Below are 8183 nucleotides of genomic sequence, written 5' to 3'. Positions count from 1 at the left end.
CTACAGTGAAAATGGTTAGCTTTGTTAAAGCAAGGCCCCTGAACTCTTGTGCATTTTCTGCACTATGCAATGATATGGGCAGCGACCATGTAACGCTTTCACAACATACAGAAGTGCGCTGGTTATCAAGGGGCAAAGTATTGACACGTTTTTTGGAATTGAGAGACAAGCTTAAAGTTTTCTTCACTGACCATAATTTTCACTTGTCTGACCGCTTGCATGATGAGTTCCTCACACAACTGGCCTATCTGGGTGATGTTTTTTCTCACCTGAATGATCTGAATCTAGGATTACAGGGACTCTCCGCAGCTATATTCAATGTGCGGGACAAAATTGAGGCTATGATTAAGAAGTTGGAGCTCTTCTCTGTCTGCATTAACAAGGACAACACACAGGTCTTTCCATCATTGTATGATTTTTTTGTGTGCAAATGAACTCAAGCTTCCGGACAATGTCAAATGTGATATAACGAAGCACCTGAGTGAGTTGGGTGCGCAATTACACAGGTACTTTCCTGAAACGGTTGACACAAACAGCTGGATTCTTTATCCCTTTCATGCCCTGCCTCCAGTCCACTTACCGATATCTGAACAAGAACGCCTCATCAAAATTGCAACGAGGTTCTGTGAAAATGGAATTTAATCAGATGCCACAGCCAGATTTCTGGATTGGGCTGCGCTCAGAGTATCCTGGTTTGGCAAATCGCGCTGTTAAGACACTGATGCCCTTTGCAACCACGTACTTATGTGAGAGTGGATTCTCGGCCCTCACTAGCATAAAAACTAAATACAGGTACAGACTGTGTGTGGAAAATGATTTAAGACTGAGCCTCTCTCCAATACAACCCAACATTGCAGAGTTATGTGCATCCTTTCAAGCAGACCCTTCTCATTAACTTGTGGTGAATTATTCACAATTTTCAATTAACAAGTAAGGTTTTATATGTAAGATGGTTAAATAAAGAGCAAAATGTATTATTATTTGTGCTCTGGTCCTATAAGAGCTCTTTGTCACGTCCCACGAGCCGGGTTGTGACAAACTCACACTCATTCTTATGTTTAATAAGTGTATCGTATAGTGTGTGTGTGACAGGCTTACAATATTTGAGAGTGCGCTGACCCTGGTGCTAGAGGGGGTACGCAGCTGAATGTTTGAAGGGGTACGGGACTATAAACATTTTGGGAATGTGTAATGCTGATGGGAAGACTAGGGTATGGAGAAAACCATGAGTACATGCATCCATGCCGTGTATCAGCATTGCAGGCTGGTGGTGTGATGTGTGTTTTCATGGCACACATTGGGCCCCTTGATAAAAGTGGAGCAACATTTGAATGCCACAGGATACCTAAACATCATTGCCAATCAGGTGCATCCCTTCATGGCAGCAGTGTATCCAGCTGCAAAATGATTTTCTTTCAGCAGGATTATGCCCCATGCCACAAGGCTTGTCCAGGGATGGTTCCACGAACATACGTGAATTCAGCTTACTGCACTGGCCTGCTGAGTCACCAGATCTCAATCCAATTGAGCATCTGTGAGAGGAGATGGAACAAGCTATTCGCAGTAGAGATCCACTCCCAGCCAACCCGACACAACTGTGGGAAGCATTGGAGTCATCATGGCCCAGCATCCCTGTGGGTTTCTTTCGACACCATGTGGAGTCCATGGCCTGACGAATTGAGGCTGTACTGAGGACAAAGGGGATTGCAACTCAATATTAGGAAGGTGTTCCTAATGTTTTGTACACTCAGTGCCAAAGGAAAGTATTCAGACCCCTGGACTTTTTCCACATTTTGTTACGTTACAGCCTTATAATAAAATCGATTTAAATAAAAAATGTCCTCAATCTACACACAATAGCCCATAATGACAAATTGAAAACAAGTGTTATTTATTATTTGCAAAAAATAACAAAGTATTCATACCCTTTGCTATGAGACTCGAAATTGTTCTCAGGTGCATCCTGTTTCCATTAAGTATCCTTGTGATGTTTCAACAACTTGATTGGAGTCCACTTGGTAAATTCAATTCAAACAGGCTCACACCTGTCTATATAAGGTCCCGCAGTTGACAGTGCATGGTGAAGCATGGTGGTGGCATCATCATGCTGTGGGTATGTTTTTCAACGGCAGGGACTGGGAGAGTCGTCAGGATCGAGGGAAAGTTGAACGGAGCAAAGTACAGAGAGATCCTTGATGAAAACCTGCTCCCGAGTGCTCAGGACCTCACACTGGGGCGAAGGTTCACCTTCCAACAGGACAACGACGCTAGCACACAGCTAAGACAATGTTTGCAAAAATTTCGAAAAACCTGATTTGCGTTGTAATTTGCGGGTATTGTGTGTAGATTGATGAGGAAAAAACTATTTAATAAATTTTAGAATAATGCTGTAACGTAACAAAATATGGAAAAAGTCAAGGGGTTTGAATCCTTTTTGAATGCACTGTATCAGATAAAGATGATGTGATGATCAGTTTTCAGCATTAGTTTCGGTGGATTATTTTTATATTAGCAAACACGTTTTGTTTAATGAGAAACAGGCTATGAATTGACTAGTGTTTATTAAATTGTCTTTTAATGCTAGATTCATTAGTTTAGTCATTGATGAATTTATTTTGACTGTTAAAGTTTAATTGATATAATGTTTGTACATTAATTTGTTCTGGGCAACATCTTCTCTTGTGTATAGTTTTAAATGAAACAAACAGTTTTAATTGAAATAGTGTCTATATATATATATATATAAACCAAATTTGATCCTATTCACATTCTCACAAACAAATGGCCTACACTGTGTATATACAATTGTTGACATCCGATGGTCATTCTTATGATGGGTTGCAAAATGCAGGATCCTTCCAAGTTGAACCCACCAGAGGGGGACTGTCATAACTGGCCTGTGAGGATCAGGTTACAATGGATGACGGTTCTACAGAGATATCTCTCCCTCCCAAAGAGGGGGAGAAGTATAGAGGGATTGATTGGGGGGGGGGTTTATGACCTCATGCCCATCGTAAGGCAACACCCCAACTCCATTCTGTTCTCTAATGTGAGAGACTGGAATGTCTGTGTGCCATAGGAAGAGTTTACAGCCCAAAACTACACAACATCAAATAAATGGACTTTGGGACATGTATATTTGATCAGCCAAATGGTGGAAACAATGATGGATGGAATATGAAAATGAATGTCTATTTTATGATGTTCTTAAAAGTGAAATGAGGATGTTATAACGAAAACATTAACTTGAAGAGTTTTCATAATGTATATGTGATGTTTACATACTTTGTTGTGTAGAAAATATCCAGATGAAAGAATGTTTTGGTGACGATAAGACTGTGGTTTTAGTTGTCCAAACGAGATCATAGAAAATCCTAATACCTTGCCTTGTAACTAGCTACGCCCTAGGGAACCCAGAGAGTGTGTCATAAAGATGGAAACGCCCCTTTCTACTCTACGGTATAAAACATGAGTTAAGAATTTACATATCAGACTAAGTTGACCACGTGCTGCAACCGAGGTCTATGACGAGTCGTGACCCCGAAACTCAACACGAGGTTGAAGACAAAGTAAATCTCTGAACAATCAAGTTTATGGTGGAGCTATTCTAAGTTCTGTATCTAGGAAGTTGAATTTAAGCAGGACCATCCGGCTATTCTTTTCAAGTCACCGGTTGTCTACACGGCCCTCTTACCAACGCCGGGAGCATCGACACGGCTGATTAGCCTCCTCATAAGCCCACTCTCACAGAACGAGTCCAAGGAAACTGACAACTAAGAGAAAGGACATTGTGACATAATTTGGAAAATCAGAGACTTACACCTGAAGACGAATGAACAAGGCGTTGGCCAAACCTTTCCCACTAAGCGGAACTCGACCCACAAAGAGATACCCAACAGAGACCTTCAACACGTAAATACATGCATTACACTTTTTACCCATAACAGGGGCAGTTCAGGGCAAGGTGTTAAGGCTGAAACTAAGCATAGTTTACAAATGTTGAATCTCTCTTCTCTCTCATTGGTCCACTAGGGACCTGTTGCCATTGTATGAAGTTCTAACCAATAACCTAGACTGTTTGTGTATATGTATCTTATGTTATCATTAGGAAATAAATAATCAACTCAATTTGTGTGGTACGAAATAATTAGTGAGACCCGGGTTTGTGAAGATTTACTAATTATGCAACGTTCAGAATGAGATCATTATTTATTTTACTAGGCAAGTCAGTTAAGAACAAATTCTTATTTTTAATGACAGCCTAGGAACAGTGGGTTAACTGCCTTGTTCAGGGGCAGCTCGGGGATTTGATCTTGCAACCTTTTGGTTGCTAGTCCAACACTCTAACCACTAGGCTACCAGCTGCCCCATTGCCCACTTTAATAAATGGATCACTAGTCACTTTAAATAATGCCACTTTAATAATATTTACAAATCTTACAATACTCATCTCATATGTTTATACTGTGTCTTATACCATTTATTGCATGATGCCTATGCCGCTCATCCATATATTTATATGTACATATTCTTATTCCATCCCTTTAGATTTGTCTGTATTAGGTAGTTGTTGTGGAATTGTTAGATTACTTGTTAGATATTACTGCGCTGTCGGAACTAGAAGCACAAGCATGTCACTACACTCGCATTAACATCTGCATGTGACCCAATAAAATTTGATTTGAGCATGTGGTTGATGTCACAAGAAATTATAAAAATGTTTAAAAAATGTAATTACTTGCGATTCATCACCACTAGGGGTCACTTATCCCTGAAAGCTTAAATCCCACTGGATTCCAGCAAAGGCGGGACTTCCAACAATACCAGCTCAGTAATGTGGGAGTTGGTTCGAATGAGCTCGCAAATGTAATTGTTCAATTTAAATAATGTTATTGATGACTCATATCTGTCTAGGCTATTTGGAAAATAAAACTTTAATTAACCTGAAATCGTTGTTTAATCTAAATTCATGTAGAAAGTTGAAAATCATATCATACAGTGTAACCTGAATTATTTAAAAACAATTACTGGCGATTCTTCTGCTGTGTTAGTGATGGTTTTTCAGTCCCAGCTTTGATGCACCTGTACTTGCCTTCTGGATGGTAGCGGGGTAAACAGGCAGAGGCTCGGGTGGTTGTTGTCCTTGATATTTTTGGCCTTCCTGTGACATCGGGTGCTGTAGGTGTCCTGGAGGGCAGGTAGTTTTCCCCGGTGATGTGTTGTGCAGACCGCACCACCCTCTGGAGAGCCTTGCGGTTGAGGGCGGTGCAGTTGCCGTACCAGGCAGTGATACAGCCCGACAGGATGCTCTCAATTGTGCATCTGTAAAAGTTTGTTAGGGTTTTAGGTGACGAGCCAAATTTCTTCAGCCTCCTGAGGTTGAAGAGGCGCTGTTGAGCCTTCTTCACCACCCTGTGTGGGTGGACCATTTCAGTATGTCTGTGATGTGTACGCCAAGGAACTTAATAACGTTCCACCTTCTCCACTACTGTCCTGTTGATATGGATAGGGGGGTGCTCCCTCTGATGTCTCCTGAAGTACACGATCATCTCCTTTGTTTTGATGATGTTGAGTGAGAGGTTGTTGCTCATGTTTGGTACAACGGGGTACACTGTATGGTATCCAACCAATCTCAACTGATTGGATATCATTGTCTCGTTCAATTTAATAAATAAATTAAATTGCCATACTATCTTTTCAGGTCGTTTATTGGGATAATACACAAACTGATTGAGACATTGTTAACCTTTTTCCACATTAACTTAGATACAGCAACGCTTTCAGGTATTTTAAAGTTTAATGCCCAAATAGCCTATACAGGTTTGATTTATCATTAATATTGATTAATAAATAGATATTTGCTTTCGGAAGTTCATTAATAGCCAACTCCCACATTACTGATCCAGTATTGATGATTCATTGACGTCTATAAACTGATTTAAATCGTGTTTGCAGCTTCCAACTCAACCCTAACTATATAAATTGAAATAACTGATAATCATAATAATGAGCAAGCTATCGGATGGGTTGCCACCCATTCCCTCACTAATAAGTGAACCCTCACTCAAGGAAACATTGATCGCTGACCTCAGCAGTGATGAAAATCCTAATTATGCCGAGGTGCTGAGAATGTTATCACAATCCCATAATCGAAAAAAAACTGCAGAAATTGCAACAGATGCTCTCCACAATAGACCATCAGGCACAGGCCTTGTGAAGGTCCTCTCCAGTCTAGCCCTAAACTATGCCCATCAGCAGAGATGGACAGTGGCCCAATACCTCAGTGCCCAGCAGAGGCACGAGCAGGAGGCTGTGGAGCTGAAGGTACAGGTGGAGAGAACCAGGAAGTTGACGATAAAAATCGACAAACACTACTGCTAGCCGAGGAACTGCATTTGAGAACAGATCAATTGAAAGATCCGAGGAACTGCGTTTGAGAACAGATTAATTGAAAGATCTGGCTAACACTTATGACAAAGAACATGAACAAACTCTTGACCAAGTCCATATTCTACAGGAACAACTCGTTTTAGCCCAAAATATATACGATGAAGTCCACGCAAAACTAGATGAATCTGACGAGCTAGCTAAAAACTGGCGAGCAACTTGATGCCCTGCAAACAGTTTTGAATGAAACCACTCAAAGCAATAATGTTCTATTCCAAAAGCTGCAGACCAAAGACGATCAGTTAATGAACACATTTACCAAGTTGGATGACAAAACAGCGGAACTCCTTGAAGTCGCTGATTCAATGAACGATGAGAAAGCCCAGGTGAGAAAGTTGGAAAACGTGACCTCTAAGCAAAAGGAGGACATCGCATCACTTAATCTCTCGCTCCGCACTTGAGCTCTTCCTGAAAACCATGACGGATAAGTATGAGGCCGAGCGGAGCAAGTGCGACACCTACGTGTCTAAGATAAACACCCTCAACTCCCAGGTGGACTCTGCGACACAGCAGAATACCACCCTTAGGTATCATCTGGAGGAACTCCAGAACAGTCACGAGCTATCGCGGGACTACCTAACCGAGCAACCTAGCTCACAACCGGAGCTCAGGGAACGAAGGAATGTAGACGACAGGAGATTTCAGACTTCGTCTCTCTTAGGGGGTCCCTCAGTCTTTTCCTCTTGACCATTCGGCCCACAGTAACCTGGCGCCTCCTCGCCAACACAACCAAAGATTGGCTATTCCTCTTGGCATTTCGGCCCACAATTCCCCACAGGAGGGTGCAGATGCTCCCCGCGCACTTGGCAGGGATCGCCTTTACAAAATCGTCAAACTTCCTCATCTTTGACCCCGGTCCAGGAAAGCCAAACGACACTGAGACGTTCTTAGCAGACATAGAGGACGCCTTGGATGGCTACCCTAATGCAACAAATACCGACAGGCTTTACCTGTTGAAGCTAACGTCCAACAGACATGTGACAAGGTTCATCCGTCTACAACAGCAACACGTGCAAAACGACTACGCTAAACTTGCCACGGCTTTGAAAATAGAATTCAGTGGTTCTGAGACTCGCAAACACGATAGCTCATTGGCTAACAATGTCAAACAAGCTCGAAATAAACACTCACAAGCTTACTATCATAGGCTTTGTTCAGCTTACTTTGGCATGCTCACTGAAACAGGAAAGGAAGAGCTATTGCCATTCAAACAACTGTTTCTGTTGTACATGTATCCCAACTTCATTAACTTCTTGGGCCCTACTACCCACATTGCCAAAGGGCCTTTTGCCAATTTCGTCACTTCTAGAGCTTGCGAGCACAGCTAAGAGCCCGGACAACTAGATTTTCGAGCTCGATCCAGATCGACTGAGTCGGCCCACTTGCCAGGTCGGCCAGATGGGACAAGTATCTCCTCACAGTGACTTGCACATTCACAAAGTGGGTGGAGTGCCTACCCGCAACCAGTGACACAGCGGAAAGCACAGTCATTCTTTTGCTCAACCACATTTTCAGTCGTTTCGGCCTGCCAGGAGAAACCATTGACCGCAACAGAGGAACCCACTTTTCGGCAGCTGTAATGACCGAACTGTGGTGGCTCCTGGGAGTCAAAGCTAAACTATACATCGCGTACCACCTTAGGAGCTCTGACAGGGTAGAAATGAGCAACCAGACAATCGTCAGAATCCTGAGGAAATATGTGGCAGACAATCACAAAGATTGGGACCTCAAACTCC

General features: G+C 42.3%; 1 protein-coding gene across 3 annotated transcripts in view; it reads left to right on the top strand.

The window, feature by feature from the left end:
- The window catches only part of LOC106592258 (zinc finger protein OZF-like), a 510174-nt gene that overhangs the window by 93282 nt on the left and 408709 nt on the right, over positions 1-8183 (top strand). The gene's annotated exons all lie outside the window — the stretch shown is intronic.

Source organism: Salmo salar, chromosome ssa17, assembly GCF_905237065.1.
Source record: "Salmo salar chromosome ssa17, Ssal_v3.1, whole genome shotgun sequence".
In the NCBI taxonomy this organism is placed as follows: domain Eukaryota; kingdom Metazoa; phylum Chordata; class Actinopteri; order Salmoniformes; family Salmonidae; genus Salmo; species Salmo salar.
The sequence above is the reverse complement of the archived record's forward strand: the minus strand, read 5'-3'. Positions and strand labels throughout refer to the sequence as shown.